This window comes from Myotis yumanensis, unplaced genomic scaffold, assembly GCF_028538775.1.
Source record: "Myotis yumanensis isolate MYYU_CA2020_CCGP unplaced genomic scaffold, mMyoYum1.0.hap1 SCAF_9, whole genome shotgun sequence".
Classification (NCBI taxonomy): domain Eukaryota; kingdom Metazoa; phylum Chordata; class Mammalia; order Chiroptera; family Vespertilionidae; genus Myotis; species Myotis yumanensis.
The window spans coordinates 34,498,472-34,515,712 of record NW_027223760.1 but is presented as its reverse complement, the minus strand read 5'-3'; positions in this window follow the sequence as shown (position 1 = coordinate 34,515,712).

The following is a 17,241-nucleotide window of genomic DNA, read 5'->3' as shown; positions in this document are numbered from 1 at the left end:
TGTTTTTCCGAAACAAACTGGTACAAATACCTGGCTCTTTAAACTAGATGCAGACTTCCTGCCAAAGGCCCCACCCCGCTGGTTTATTTCGGTACTTTTTCCGGGTGGAAAGCAGACAAAGGGCTTTTCCCACATTCCCACCCAGCCTCTTTCCCTCCATCTCCACCTTAGCAGTGATGGACCTAGGCAGGCGTGTAGAGGGTGTCTTTGTCACTCCAAGCAACTTGGCTGGTGACTTAGCTTTGCCTTTTCGGGTCCAGTTGGGCTGGCCAGTGGAAATGGATATCTTTAGCCTCCTAAAACTAGCCCCGGGCCTCTGAATCTAATTACCAATTTACAGAGAATAGAGAGGATGGAGGAGAGATGAAGGATACCACGGGATGCAGGCAGCAGGATCTAGGCTGTAAGAAACCACAGGACAAACAGGAAAAGGGGAACCCATAGATTAAAAACGATTTAAGAGCCCTGACCAGTTTGGCTCAGTGGCTAGAGCGTCGGCCTGTGGACTGAAGAGTCCCGGGGTTTGATTCCAGTCAAGGGCATGTACCTTGGTTGCGGGCACATCCCCAGTAGGGGTGTGCAGGAGGCAGCTGATGGATGTTTCCCTCTCATGGATGTTTCTAACTCTCTATCCCTCTCCCTTCCTCTCTGTAAAAAATCAATAAAATTTTATATATAAAAAACGATTTAAGAGACATTAAAATAAAAACACTAAATGCATATATAACTTTGATGAAATCTTAAGAAAGAAATGAGAAAACAAGGAGAGGGCTACAAGCAAAAACAGCCAAATTATTCTTCCTTAGCTTTTTGATACGGCAGTGCCTCCTAAAGCATTCATTCAGTTTCCTCTTGCAATTAACTCTTGGACTGCTGTCCTCTGTATACAGAAACATAATGATCTAATATTACTCGTAATTTTATTAAAGTCTTCCAAGTATGTGTTTTTCATAACCATTTGAAGGAAGAAAGGGTAGAAGTCAGTATATGAGTCATGTTTCTACAATGGGCTTAATCATCCCCCCTCCCAAAAAAAAGTCATAATCTAAGATTTCAATTTTTTAAATGACGATTTTTTTTTCTTTATTTTTTTTCCCTCCCTATCCCCTTTCATCTTGTCCTGCCTCAGATCCTTGATCAGTCCCCACCTATCATTTATCACCGTACACCTTCTTGGAGGCATAAGGGATGACAGGAGCACTGATGGCATCAGATAATGAGAGACTTTTTAGCACGAGGCCAAAATGTGCTGACCCATATATAGTAGGAATTGTATGATGGTGCTTGGAATTTGAGATAAAATAAAGAGGCAAAGAGCATAGCATAGCATCCACTCTGTTCTCAAAAGGATGTGGACACTCACACACTTACACATTCCCTCATAAACTCAGTGGAGGAGTTTAAAAGGCATTCCCACCCTAGCCGGTTTGGCTCAGTGGATAGAGCGTGGGCCTCACGGACTGAAGGGTCACGGGTTTGATTCCGGTCAAGGGCACGTACCTCTGCTGCAGGCTCAATCCCCGGTCTGGGAGGCAACCAATCAATGCTTCTCTGTGTGTGTCTCTCCCTTTCCCTTCCATTGTCTCTAAAAATCAATGGGGGAAAAAATATCCTCCAGGGAGGATTAACAAAAAAATAAAGAAAAAATAAAGAAAGAAAGACATTCCCAATCATCCAGCTCCTCCCGACAATCCCCACAGAAAAGTCCCATAATTTTGTCTGCATGTGCAGAAAAGAGGGAAACAGAGGTATTTCAGTGAGGCTGCACAGCAGTTTCCAACTGGGCAAACCTAAGGATTGTAGAATGCCTTTAGGAACACTACACACTGGGTTCCCAGGTGGGTAGGTTAGTTGGATTAGTTAGTATCTCCCCATCAGGCCATGTTAATAAAAGAGAAAGAAAAAAAATTTTTTTAATCATGAGGTATTAAGTAGGGAGTTCTCAAACTGAAGTAACATTCATTGAAAATCTAATCTGTGGCTGACACCCTGCTCAGCATGCTTGCATACATCATTTTCACATTTAATCTGATTTAAGGATGTCATATGTGCTTTAGAGTTTGCTCTTTATTATTAGACTAGAGGCCCGGTGCACAAAAATTTGTGCACTGGGGGGGGCGGGGCGGGTCCCCCAGCCCGGCCTGTGCCCTCGCGCAGTCTGGGACCCCTCAGAAGATAACTACCTGCTGGCTTAGGCCTGCTCCCGGGTGGCAGAGGGCAGGCCCAATCCCTAGGTGCAGCCCCTGGTCAGGCTCAGAGCAGGGCCGATTGGGGAGTTGGGGCACCACCCCGTCATGCACAGAGCAGGGCGGATCGGGAGGTTGCGATGCCACCCTCAGTCACGCTCAGGGTAGGGCCAATTGGGGGGTTGGGACACCGCCCCCTGTCATACTCAAGGCAGGGTCGATGGGGAGGTTGCAGCGCCACCCCCTGTCACGCACAGAGCAGGGCCAATCAGGGGGTTGGGGCACTGCCCCCTGTCACTCACAGAGCAGGGCCCATCAGGGGGGTTGGGGCACCGCACCCTGTCACACACAGAGCCGCAGGGCGATCAGGGGGTTGGGGAGCTCCCCCCTATCAGGCACAGAGCAGGGCTGATCAGTGGGTTGGGGCACCTTCCCCTGTCACGAACAGAGCAGGGCGGATAGGGAGGTTGTGGCTCCGCCCCCTGTCACACACAGAGCCGCAGGGCAATCAGGGGGTTTGGGCGCTGCCCCCTGTCACGCTGATCCTGTGCCAGGAGGCCTCGCGGCTCTGCTGATCCCAGTGCTGGGAGGCATATTACCCTTTTACTATATAGGATAGAGGCCTGGGGGCTGGCTGGTTTGCCCTAAAGGGCGTCCTGGATCAGGGTGGGGGTCCCCACTGGGGTGCCTGGCCAGCCTGGATGAGGGGATGATGGCTGTTTGCAGCTGGTCACACACCCTTCAGGGTGGGGGTCCCCACTGGGGTGCCTGGCCAGTCTGGGTGAGGGGCTGAGGGCTGCCTTAAGGCTGGTGATTAACTGAAGCTCCCAACCGCTCCTTTTTTTCTTTTCTTTTTTTTATTCTGGGCCAGCTTTAGCTCTGGCTCTAGCTCTGAGGCTTCCGCTGGTTTGTTTGCGTTCTATAATCGAAACAATGTATAACTTCAACTCTGAGATCCCGGCCGTTTGTTTAGCTTCTATATTTGTTAGAATGTTTCAAACTGCCGGCTCAGAGGCCGGCAAGGCAGGCGGGGAACGTTGGAGTCCGCAGCAAGCAAGCCTCATGTTCGCTTCCAGCTGCCTGGCTGCTGGCCGCCATCTTGGCTTACAGTTAATTTGCATATACTCACTGATTAGCCAATGAAAAGGGTAGCGGTCGTACGCCAATTACCATGTTTCTCTTTTATTAGTGTAGATACACTGTCTATGCCTCTGATGTTTGTTTGTTTTTCTTTTTTCCCCATCAGGAAAATATAGTGAATTTGCTACAGCTCTGCTTTGGCCTCAATGGGAGATCAGGACAGCACATAGCTTCAGTGTTTTCCATCGCCTGGTGGGGCCAAAAGAAACCAGCTTTATCCACTTGCCACTTTTCAATGACAACTTTTCAAATTACTGAACCAGAAATGCTGTTCTGAGTAACAGGTGTTTTCTCATCCCTTGTTTCTCCTCTTTCCCATAATATTTATTTACCACCAGTTGGCAATGAGTCAATACACCTAAGCATGCAAACATTAGAGAGAATCAGAAAATATCATGATATTCCAAAGAGAGTTACAAAAGCAAAATGCTCAGCTTAACGTTCTACACATTTAAATGAACTTCAAGCTACTTTGCCTTCAAGGGCATATAATTAAGTTAAGAAGACTTGGGCTTGAGTTTTATTTCTGTCACTTTCTCAACATGTAACCTAAGATTCAGTCTCTCCCTCTTTTTCACCCACCGTGTGTACAATTGTCATCATAAATACTTGGCAAGTTTGTGAATGTTAGACAAGGAAATATATATGCAAATATTTTTGCCCATTGCTAAACCCTATATGTTAGTTATTTAGTAAAAACAGGCAAAACCCAGAAAAAGAATGTAGACAAAGCAAAAGAAACAAAATGCAAACTCCTTAAATTACCTATTGTTTTCCTTTTCTGAAGGGAAACTTACTCCCATAACATTCCTGCTTTTAAGTCTTTCCTCGTTTTTTTTTTTTAAAAAAATGCCTTTTTCTATTTCTTGCTAATGAACAAATCTCAAATCTTGTAACAGCTTCTTTGTAATGTTTTGAGACCTTGCTCTTTCTCTCAGAACATCCCTGCTTCACCTACGGCTTCCTAAAGGTTGGTTTCTCTTGTGGAATGGGCATCAACGACCTTGAACTAAATGTCCTCCAAGTTCCCTGCCAGCCCAGATGACCTGTTTCTGACTCTCCTCTCTCTTTCCCGGTCAGTCACTGCCTGAGAATTTTTACCTCTTTCTTTTTTCATCAGTGTCTCTGGGAAAAAGTCCAATTTCACCACCTCGCCAAGCTACTCATAATGTTTAATATGCACAATTAAGATACCTCATTAATCAAAACTTTCAATCTAATAATAGCTCCTAATCTGACATTTGGGCCAGTAGTGGCATCCCCACGGAGGGGGTGTCCCCGCCAGAGATGACACCCCACCGTAGAAATTATGGTGCTACCCCTCTTCGAAGGGCTGGTAAGAGTGGTCTGCCCACAGGCGGCTGCATTCCTGGAGGGGAAAGGGAGGACAAGGCTCTGGGTTTTCCAAGTGAACCTGGGCCGGCTCTGACCAGAGCCACCTGGACAAGAGAAAAAAAAGCAACATAGAAAGAGCCCTCCTCTGGAGAAGTCACACTTGGTGCCCCAGCTGCCCAGTGAGGGCACCTTAGTTTAAATGACTTGGGGATTTATCTTTCCCTGAAGAGTTGTTCTGACATGTGCATAAAAAAGGCAGCTATAAGGATACATCGTGCTACTTTATTTATAATAGCAAAAATCTAGGGGGGGAGCACAAATGCCATCATTATTCACTGCCACCCCTCCTCCCCCCCCCCCCCCCCGCCCCCCCCCCCCCACCACCCCAATAGATATTTAGGAAATTTAAGTGGTTGTTTTTATGTCACCATCTCTGGGGTTATTACTGGCATTTATTGGTTAGGGGCCACAATGTATCCCACACAATGAGAATTTTCCCCATTCAGCGAGGACTTCAGGTGTCCTGCCTGACATTGCTTACGTAGTGAAAACATCTGAGCCAGGAACTGAACTCCACTATATATAAACACGAAGTAATTTTTGCACAATTTCAATATAGTACAATGACTTCTCTAAGAATGGGACCAATGAATAAATTGAGACATTGTGGAATTCTGTTTGATTTGAATCTTTACCAGTTGTTCATCATCTCAGAAAAATCATAAAATTCATATCAACATCACCCAAGGTATTTAAATCAACAACAAAACACAGCTAAAGCTGTCTGCATTTGGGGCTGTAGCACTCCAGGCTACATGTAGGGACAAGCATCTGTCTACCTTTTGATGTCATCTGCCTCAGTGTCCCCAAGCTATTTCTATATCAAAATACATATTAGTTTATTATAAATTGCTTTTTCTTATGTCTTCATATTATAGTTACAACATTATATTGATTTTTAATCATATTTTAAGTAAGTTGTTTTATTTATGAATTTTATGTCAGAATAGTAAGGGGGATAGTCCCTAATATTTTTATAAAAAGGGGCCATTGGCCCAGAGTATTTGTAATTAAATAAAATATGATACATTACACTATGAAGTACTCTGCAACAGTTTGGGGGATTAGCTAAATCTAATATACTGTTATAAAATAATCTTTAAGATACATAGTTAAGTGAAGAAAGCTGTCTCAGAGAAATTTATACAGCATATGTAGCTGATACCAATTATCCAAACATATATGCATAAAACCCACTTGAGATACCAGTTGCAAGTCCAAATGGTCACCTGTGCTTTTGGCCAACTAGCTACAAATCAGAGGTAACCAAAACCCCCTCCCCACGGTTCATTCAATTAGCTATAGCAGCTCACAGAACTCAGGAAGAGTTTACTTACTAGATTATCAGTTTATGCTAAAGGATACAACTCAGAAACAGGCAGATGAAGAGAGATGCAAAGGGGCAAGGTATAGGGAAAGGGCTCATAGCTTCCAGGCTCTCCAGAGGAGCCACTCTCCCATATCTCCACGTGTTCACCAACCTGAATGTCCTCCAAGCCTGTCCTTCTGGGTTTAGCCAGAGCTTCATCAGGTAGTCAAACCAACAAGTGATTAATTCATCCTCCAACCCCTCTCCTCCCCTCCCCAAAGGTCAGGGGGTGGAACTGAAAGTTCCAACCCTTCAATCAGGTGGCTGAGTTCCCTGGCAACCAGCCCCCAATCCCTAGGGATCTCCAAAAGTCACTCATTAACACAACAAAAGACACTAACTAGTCACTCTCATCACAGGAAATTCCAATGGTTTTAGGAGCTCCGTGCCAGGAAAGGGTACTAAGACCAAATATATATTTCTTCTTGTAAATCACAGTATCACGCTGATTTGTCACCTTTATCTCTAAAGCATTTCCCAGGGGGCAGTCAGTCATTCCAGCATACTTACTTCCACACTGAGAAATGTTTGTTTGTTTTTAATCACAAATATGACTCTACTTATCTATTTCTTTCATCCACTGCCAGAGTCTGAGCCCTTATTATTTCTTACCTGGACCACTGTCTCTCAGGTTCTCCCCTCCCTCTGCAGTCTTTCCTCTGGTGGCTATCAGAGCTCAAAACCATCATCTGGCCCCTGGCCTAGTAGTTTAGTTGGTTAGAACAGCGTATGCCAAGGTTGTGGGTTTCATTGCATGAACAAGAATCAACCAATGAATGCGTAAATAAGTGGAACAAAAAATAAATGTTTCTCTATCTCAACTCAGTAAACAAACAAACAAACAAACCACCATTTGTTCACATGGTTCCCATGTTCAAAACTTTGGCTGCCTCCTAGCTACATAGAGAAGGAAATTCAAATTCTGCAAGCTGGTTACCAACTCCCACTTACCTTCCTGAGCCTGTCTCATTCCTCCCTCCTAACCCCCCTGGGTTGTTGATCCCTCCAATCTGCTGGTACAATCTCTGCCCAAACTCCCTCCCATATATAAGAGGGGCCTCCTCATAGAATCCCTTCCCTGACCCTGTTTTAATTTCTCTCCCAGTATTTCTCACCATCTGAAAAACATATTTTGTTATTTATTTGTGTACTGTCTGGCTCCTCTCCCTAGAATGTTGTAAACCAGTGAGGTGAGGTTTTATCCTTTTTTGTTTTTTTTATTTACTCTTGTATCCCCAGCACCTAAAACAGTGTTTAGCTGATAATAGGGCCTCAATCCATTTTTGCTGAATGAATGAATAAACTGCTTTATTGAAATTATTCTACCTACCTGGCCCCAAGCAAAGGCCTTTTTTTCCTACACTGTTCCTGTCCAAATCAGCTGCCTGTGCTTTCATGGCTGTTTGTTTCTGCCTCTACTTTAGGGCTTCCCGAGCTGCCTTCCACTTGGGGACACCTCTACACACACATACACACACACACACACACACACACACACACACACACGCTTCTAGAAGGTAAAGGAACCATTGCATATAGGAAACTGAGTCTCAGAGAGGTTAAGAAAAATGCCCACAGTCTTACACCTAGGAGGCAGAAACCCCAAATTCTACTGCAAGTCATTCTGATTCCTGAGACTACTGGACGTCCTGTCTGTCGGAAATAGGCCTCTGTGATCCATCTTCAGCACAGTCAACTTTTCATGGAAATGGTTGCTGAATTTCCCCAGGGCAAACAGAATGTAGGGAAGAGGGAAGAGGATATAAGAACAAAGAACTGTGTACTTGAGCAATCATCAGGGTGGAAACACCCCGAGGTACCCAGGAAGAAATACCTCCTGCCTCCTCAACTCATCTCATCACAGGTGCCAGAAATGGGTACTAAGACCAAATATATATATTTCTTCTTGTAAATCACAATATCATGCTGATTTGCCACCTTTATCTCTAAAGCATTTCCCAGGGTGCAGTCATTCATTCCAGCACGCTTATTTTCACATTGAGAAATGTGTGTTTGTTTTTAATCACAAATATGACTCTAATGATCTATTCCTTTCACCCACTGCTGGTGGAGTCTGAGCCCTTATTGTTTCTTACCTGGCTCTGAGGGAGGTGGCAACAATGAGAAAAGGCCTCAGCCCATTTTTTTAAATAACCCAATGAGAGACAGTAAGACCTAGGAGACATATGAGGAGACTATTAACCCCATAGTACTCAGCCAATGAGGAACCCTGGAGGAGGGACTCTCACACCTAAATAGTATGTGCTCATCACTCCATGTGTGCCTGTACAACCGGACACGCGCTCTTGCAAGGACATATTAAAAGTCTTGGTTTTCTCCATACTTCTGTTTCCATGTCTGTTACTTGAATTCGGACAGTGAGCATTTCTCACACTTTTCACTAACTTTGGTGCCTCAAGTGTCTTAATTTTGGTCTAAGAAAGAGCACTTTCCAATAATCATTTTAAAAGAATGAAGGGAGGGCCCTGGCCGGTTTGGCTCAGTGGATACAGCGTCGGCCTGCGGACTGAAAGGTCCCAGGTTTGATTCCGGTCAAGGGCGTGTACCTTGGTTGCGGGCACATCCCCAGTAGGAGATGTGCAGGAGGCAGCTGATCGATGTTTATCTCTCATCGATGTTTCTCTCTCATCGATGTTTCTAGCTCTCTATCCCTCTCCCTTACTTTCTGTAAAAAATCAATAAAATAGGGAGTCGACCAAGATGGCGGCGTAGGTAAGCACCGGAGACCGCTGCCGCAAACAACTATTTCAAAAATACAACTAAAAGACTGAACGGACATCACCCAGAACCACAGGAAGGCTGGCTGAAGAGAGACTCTACAACTAGAAGGAAAGAGAACAGCAAATCGAGGCTCAGAGGCGGCGCAGTGTGGAAAATACAAAGGTACCGAGGTGCGCGCGAAAGCGGGCTGGTGGCTGAGGGCGCGGTTGTCGTTTTCTGTCGGGAGTGAGTCTCAGACTCTGGGCTCCAGATCCGGGCGAATCTCTAGGGACCCAGACTCAAACGGGAGAAGCGGGATTACCCGGCATCAGTTGGAACCTGAGGGCAGCTTTCTCTCCGAGGTTTGCAGCGGCTGCCGGGGGTTCTGAGAAGCAGAGCCTCTGGGAACGGGACTGAGCGTGGCCATAACTGCTCCCTCCGCCCGCCCTGTTGATCCCGCCCCGCCCAAAGCCTGCGCACAGCCATTTGCCGATCGCCTCAGGCAAAGGCTGGATTAGCGCCTCCCCAGAAGGCAGACGTTTTTCGCACAGCTGATTCCTATAGCCAGTCGGCCTGAGGGTCAAATCCCTCTAGTGTTAACTACAACAATTAAGGCTTGGCTAGAACAAGACTGCGCACAGAGACCACAAGGGGGTGCACCAAGAAAGCATAAAAGATGCGGAGACAAAAAAACATGACAGAAATGGAGGATATGGAGCTAAGAATCGCAATTTTGAGGGCTTGCCATAAATTTGTGCAGAACCTCACGAAAACTAATGAGACCCTCGATGCTACGATAAAGAAATTAGAAAGTAAGCATACACGGACTGAAATAAAGAATATTATACCCAATAGCAGACCAGAGGAGTACAATAATCAAACCAAAGATTCGACAAAAAACACCCAATTGGAAAAGCAAAATGAAAAAAGAATCCGAAAGTGTGAAGATAGTGTAAGGAGCCTCAGGGACAGTTTTAAGCGGTCTAATATCAGAGTCATTGGAGTCCCAGAAGATGAGAGACAGCAAGATATTGAAAACCTATTTCAAGAAATAATGGCAGAAAACTTCCCCCACCTGGAGAAAGAAATGGACTTACAGGTCCAAGAAGCGCAGAGAACCCCAAACAAAAGGAATCCAAAGAGGACCACACCAAGACACATCATCATTAAAATGCCAAGAGCAAAAGACAAAGAGAAAATCTTAAAAGCAGCAAGAGAAAGAGGCTCAATTACCTACAAGGGAATACCCATACGACTGTCAGCTGATTTCTCAACAGAAACTTTGCAGGCCAGAAGGGAATGGCAAGAAATATTCAAAGTGCTGAATACCAAGAACCTACAACCAAGATTACTTTATCCAGCAAAGCTATCATTCAGAATTGAAGGTCAGATAAAGAGCTTCACAGATAAGGAAAAGCTAAAGGAGTTCATCACCGCCAAACCAGTATTATATGAAATGCTGAAAGGTATCCTTTAAGAAGAGGAAGAAGAAGAAAAAGGTAAAGATACAAATTATGAACAACAAACATGCATCTATCAACAAATGAATCTAAGAATCAAGTGAATAAATAACCTGATGTACAGAATGAACTGGTGATTATAATAGAATCAGGGACATAGAAAGGGAATAGACTGACTATTCTTGGGGGAAAAAGGGGTGTGGGAGATGCGGGAAGTGACTGGACAAAAATCATGCACCTATGGATGAACACAGTGGGTGGGGAGTGAGGGTGGAGGGTGGGGTGGGAGCTGGAAGGAGGGGAGTTATGGGGGGAAAAAAGAGGAACAAATGTAATAATCTGAACAATAAAGATTTAATTTAAAAAAAAAAAAAAAAATCAATAAAATATATTTAAAAAAAAAAAAAAGAATGAAGGGAGGGAGGCTTGGGAGTAAAGAATAAAGAAAAAGAAACAATGCCGCCACTTTCTTAGTTGATGCTCTGCCCAGATGACAAGGCAACTTCAGCAGAAGGGTTAATCGGAGTGGAAGCATCTCTCTCTAGTTTGTACCTAACAGATACATTACAAATAATGCTCCCCCTTTCCTCTCAGACAGCCCCTCCTACATGACTTGGTTTCTGCTTTTTTGTGTGTGTCTGGTCCTGAAGACTGAAAGTAGGAGAAGCCCTTCATCACACCGTTGCAAGCCCCTCCCCACCCCCCTTTCTTTCCCACCCGGACCTTCCCTTCTCTCCAGTCAGAGGCCACCATTACTGGATGCATGGCTAACCAAGAAAGTTTCTTTCTAGCCTAAAGCCTCCCCATTTTCATAACAATGAGAGTATATGATAATGGCTGCCACTTTCATATCATGTGGATAAATAGTCTCATGCTATTCTAAGATTTTATAAACAGTAATTATACCTGTTGGAAAGCACACCTGGAATTTGAAGTTACAAGATGCAGTTACCTACTTTCCTCACCAGGTGGCGCCAAGACTTATGACCCAGGGCCTGGATCCCTTCCAAACTCAAGAATATACTGGTATTCGGAGAAATATACATTAATTTCTTAAAAGAGGTGGTTAGTATCTTCAAATGTGTATGTGTCTGTGTGTCTGCATTTATAACAATAACTTTCTAACTAGAACTTGTTAGGGGAAATTACAGATGGCCCTAATAGAATCCTTTCATAAAAACACTTCTAAGCAAAATATGAAAGGAATCAAATGTATGCCCAATTAAGAGGGCTCATACTTATCAAATACTTCTTTCATGAGACAACAATGTAATATTACCTCCAGACCATGGGACCAGAAACTTAAAACTGTAAGTGTGGGTTATGCCAATCTACATCCCAGTCCTCCCTAGAGATTAGTTTCCCAGAACTCCCAGCCTAGACTAGCAATAAAATTGTACATTTTTCAAATAAGCCAAGTTAGCCTAATCTGGAAGGCAAAGCCCTCTCCTCTCTCATACTAGCCCAACTGAAATGGACTTTAAGACATGGCTGGTTTTCCAGTTTTTCTCTTCCTTCGGTCTAACCAGTAAACATTTTGACAAGGACCAAGCTAATGCTCTTCTCCCAGAGGATCTGGTGTATAACACTTGTCTCAACTTGTTCTTATTAAATTTCTGACGTGCCCAGTTTACTGAGCCACATTTGTTCTCATCCTTTCTCTGCCTCCCTTCTACCTGCCCAAGCTTTAAGGCAGCGTTTTAATTTCTCAGGTTAGCCACATTCACTTCTCAGGCAGTTAAGAAAACAAATTAAGGTAGAAAAAAGGCAATGGCTTCTGCTGAGACACACACAAATAATATTATGAGGAATTTTGAGTCCCAGCCCCTTCATGTAACTGACACCCTCCATGTTTTCATGTCCCCACTCCAGAAATCAAATGAAATCATAGGATCGTGAGTTGGTTTTATTTTTACTTTAGAGTAAGATCAGTTAAGAATGGGGGTGCAGAAGGTGTTGAGGTACCCAAATACACACTTGGATGTAATGCATAACTCCAAGCGAATTCCCATGTTGCCCTCTTATCCCTCCCATCAGCACCAGGAACCATCCCGTCTCCTCCTTTGTGGCTACTACTATCCATTCTTCAGCTTGGGTCTCCCCTACACAGTGGTCCATGCTAGAATGCAATGCAGGCTCACAGCTTCTCTGCTGCCTTCTTTCCCCTAAAACAAACAGAATGCTGTGGAGGATTTTAATATGGCAAATATAGAGACAAATTTTTTAAAGAGCAAATGCAGGGAGAGTTACAATATGCTCCAAAGTGTTGGAGTGGCATTTTCCCCCACAATGCCTCATCATCTATGAGTGATTTCCTCTTAGCTCTTTCTTCATTCTTCTTTTGCCTCTTCTTGAGATCCAAGCTTCAACCAAACATCTCTTTTATTTCAGGGACTGATGCTACTCAGTCTCCTTCAGCAAATACTTCCTTTTATTCTTCAGACCTAGTTTGCAAATAACCCTGTACAAGAGGACACAGATTGTATGGCAGTACTAGGAGCTTTTGCTTGAAACCTTCTCATATTCATAATTGCCTTATATACTGTGAGGTAGGTATTTATCCCCATGTCCCCCATTTAGTAGATGAGGAGGCTGAAGCTCAAATAAGTTAGATGATTTGGCCAAGAATTGCACGGCTATTAAGTGACAACATTAGAACCTTCGCTCTTGACATCCCAGAGAAAATTTCAAACTGCCTCTATCTCAAAATAGTCCTATATCTGCTATAAAGAGTTGCAGCTGCCTAACAATATCAGCTGTTTTCCTCTTGGCAAAGGGACTACGTGGAGGAAGGGAGGGAGGTGGAGGGGGATCACTGTGGCCTGGTGGCATTGCTCAAGGCCAGCTCTGCATATATTTAGCAATTAAGGAGCCATGGGGCTAACAAAAAGTCTCCTTAAAAAATGGAAGTGCCTTCTGGGAAGATTAAACCTCCTTTGGAGACACCCAGACTAGCCGGATAAACCAAGGGAGCTGCCCAGTGCAGCAATTCAAGTGTAGAATGCTTAACCACAAGTCAAGAGGTCTTTAAAAAATAAGGTGTTCTTTATACAATAGAAGAGCATATAGCAATGAGAATGAATCAGCACCAACCACATGAATAAATCTCCCAAACATAAGTAAATTAAAGAACTCAGACACCAAGGACACATATCAGATGATTGCACTTTATAAAGTTCAAAAATGGGGAAACCCAATCCATGGTGTTTTAATTTTTTTATTATTATTATTCTGTTCATGGTGTTTTAAAGCAAAATACTGGCTACCTTGGGTGGGATGGGTGGAGGGGCAGAAACAGGGAGTAAGACAAAAGTGAGGCATTCACTACCTTCTTGGACTCTGGAGACCCTGAGTAGGGGCCACAAGCCTCAGAGTCAGACAGAACTGGATTCAAACCTTGGTTCTGCAACTGAGTGATTTTGAACAAGTAGCTTCAACTCCTTGTGCCTCGGGTTTTTCCACCCATAAAATGAGGCTAATGATACCTTCCTTAAAGTGTTGGTGTGAGAAGTCAATGAAACATGCATGTGAAGTGCCCAGCAGCCTGTGTAGGCGCTGTAATAAATGGTAGTTGTGAGCATCCCTGCCCTGCTGCCCATGGCAGAGCAGGGTCAGAGAACAGAAAGGAAAGAGAGAGGCAGAAGCAAACGGGAGGACCAAACTAGCCCGATGATCAGAGATATGCAGAGTCCACCAAATGCTATACGGAGAGGGCTGTTTCTCCACTCCCCACGGCCCACAATGTCTCCTGAGTCCCGTTGCCTACAAGTGCAGGCCAGCCCCCGTGAAATACAGACAAAGTCATTTGGGTCCCATTCCTGCAGGCCCTTTAGTTTATCATGACACTAGTCTGATAAACTAATTTGTACTGATGCTCTCCTCCTGGTTGCCGGCAGCTTACTGGATTTACCCTCCTAACTAAGCAGAGTTTTAACGAAAGCCTATGGACATACAAGGCCTTGACCCAGGTGGGATGGAATCTACCTTAGCCCAGGTCAGCAAGGAGCCAGGGATGTCTAGGGCATCCACAGAGGGAATACTGGTCAACAAGCAGAGGGAGCGAACTGCTGATGCCCCCAATGTGGATGGGCCTTAGGGCTCATACTGAAGGGACAAAGCCAGTCAAATTTTGGACCAAGGAAAAAGGTATCTAAACTGACAGGAAGCCTGGGGCCAGAGGTGGGGATGACTGCAAAGAGTAGGAGGGAACTTTCTGGGTGATGAAAGTGTTCTGTAAGTTGATGGAGGTGGTGGTTATCAGGGCATGTGCACTTGTCAGAACCCATTCAACTGTACACTTGGAATGGGTACAATTTATTTTATGCAAATGATCCTGTAATATAATTGCTTTTAAAAGAAAAAAAAAAAATGGATGCCTTCGTCACAGAGGTTGTGTCACTTTGGGAGTGACCTGGGAGGCCTCAGTAAGGAGCAACTCAGTAAGTCTTCTGTAGCCTTGTGGTGGCACAGAAAATAACTCTTCCCCCACCTTCTAAGTTCTAGCTGGGCTAAAAATCAAATTACCACGAGACAGATTAATAGGAGAAAATGTCCAAAATTTATTACAAATGCACACTGGGGGAGCACGGGGTGGGGGGTGGGGGGTAGTGCCATAAGATATGAGACCCAAGACCCACTGGGCAGTTGAGGTTTACTAGTATATGCAATCTTGGACAAAGGTGGGGGTGGCTGAGATTTTAAAGGGTAGCAGGCAATTCACAGGTAGATGAGAAAGAGCAAACGTGGCAATAAAAAATTCTTACAGGACCACCCAAAATCAGAGGGACACAGAGGGCTTCTCTGCCAGACTTCCCCTGTCGGCCACAGTCAGTTTACACGGACTGTGAGGCTAATATGATGCTCTCTTCCTTTACGTAGGTTTTCTATCCGAAGTCCTTGAGGTAGGTAAGACGGGAAGATCAAAGATACTTTCTTTAAAAAAAAAAAAAATGTTATTGATTCCAGAGAGGAAGGGAGAGGGAGAGAGATAGTAGCATCAATGATGAGAATCATTGATCAGCTGCTTCCTGCACGCCCCTTACTGGGGATCAAGCCCGCAACCTGGGCATGTGCCCTTGACTGGAATCGAACCCGGGACTCTTCAGTCCGCAGGCTGACACTCTATCCACTGAGCCAAACCGGCTAGGGCTCAAAGATACTTTCTGAGTCTTTTGTTTCTTAATAACCAGCTTAAAATCAAATTCCCAAAAGACATATTTTAGGGCGGTGAAACGCTGGTCCCCCTCAGCCCCGTCCTTCTCCCAGCACATTAACATCTGTCCAGTACTTGCAGTTAGCAAACTTTCTCCTCCTTGAATCATCACACCCACCCGAGGAGGTGGGCACAATGAATCCCACTTTACAGCTAAGGAAACAGAGGCACCGCCTGGCTGAAAGAGCCGGCCCAAGTCTTCTGACTCCGAATCCCACCATCTTTCCTGGAAGTGGCTTCAGGGATCACCCAGGCCTAAGGGAACTCAGGTCCAGAGCATGTAAAGAACTTGACAAAAGCTGCGCTGCTAGTTAAGGACAGAAGCCAAATGGAAGGCGTGCCTCCTCCCACAACAACCGGAGTGAGGAATTGTCGACTGGGATCTGGCTGAATGCCGCTAGAAGGTGGGCTTTCACCGTTCACTCCCCTCCAGCAATACTCCCTGACCGGGACAGAGAAGCAACCTTAAACAAAAGCGAGGCTCCTCTGACTCCACCTCCGCCTGCCAGGAGCAGCCCCCACCCCACCCCCTTGAGTCCCCAGAGTCTTGTAACTAACAACTACAGCAATGCACACATGCATTACCTCACCACAGTCTGGCTGCTTTCCTAGCAGCAATTGTCCAAAGCTTGCTCCATTTCCCCCCTTGTGTTGGCTGTGCACCCTTCACCCATTCCTCCCCGCTGAAATCACAGAGCTCTGACCCCAGTGAGCCTGCAGGGGCCTCCGCCTCCTCCCCCAAAGCCCTCCGTTAGAGGGGCTCTGGTGCAGAGCGTTGGATCCCATGGCCTCCCTGTGTGTATGTGTGGGAGAAACATGATGGTGGGTATATAGGGGGGAAAGTCCTGGGAGAATCACAGGAACAGTTGATGGGGGTAAACTTTGGGGACAGGAATTGGAGGGCGGGAAGAGGGAGAATTTGACTTTCCTTTCTGTTTCTTTTCTGTTCCATGTAAATTTTCCAACCGATATACATGCATTACATTTAATTTTTTATGCCAGGGAGGATAGTCTGGGTTGGGCCATGATGAGCCCTTTTCTTCTTATATTTATCTGTATTTAAAATAAAATTGTAAAAGAATCTCTGAAAAGTGTTAACTTTCAAAAATGAAGTAAGCACCTGGAGTGCTCCTCCCTTCCTCCACAGTGACTGAAACATGCAACAACTGAAATAACAGAAGAACTATGAATGATTCACCCAAATGAGATGGAGCCAGGGAGGGGTGTAGAAAGCTAGGGCCCCGAGAGTGGAGGCCGCTGCCCATTCTCAGTGAATGCATCGCTCAGCTTTGAGCCACTGTCACCCCTGTTTTGCACCTCCACTGGGGTCCACTCCTGCATGACATTTTAATCGCTGAGGGTGCTTGCTTTTGCCCTAGCCCCCAACACTCCTCAGACTAATTACTTGTTTAGGGCAAGGCAAGGACTACCGTACTCTTCTTTGATGTTTTTCAGTACTCTTCTTTGATGTTTTTCAGGCTTAATGCATGGAAAGTAGAAACTGAATAAGCAGCTATTAAATATAATATAAGGCTCTCTCCGTGCAGTTGGGAGGTCTGTGGGTTGACACCACTAGGCAGGGCTAAAGCAGGCTCTCCTCCGGGCTGCTCTATAAAGCGCAAGGTAAGTTCAAACTCCTCAACGTGTTTACCAAGATCTTCCCAGCTCTGGCCCACACCTGCCTTTCTGCCTGGCTCCCGAGACAAATCCTGTGCCCCAGCAGTCAAACTGGTCCCTTCACCACTCCCAGAACGCACC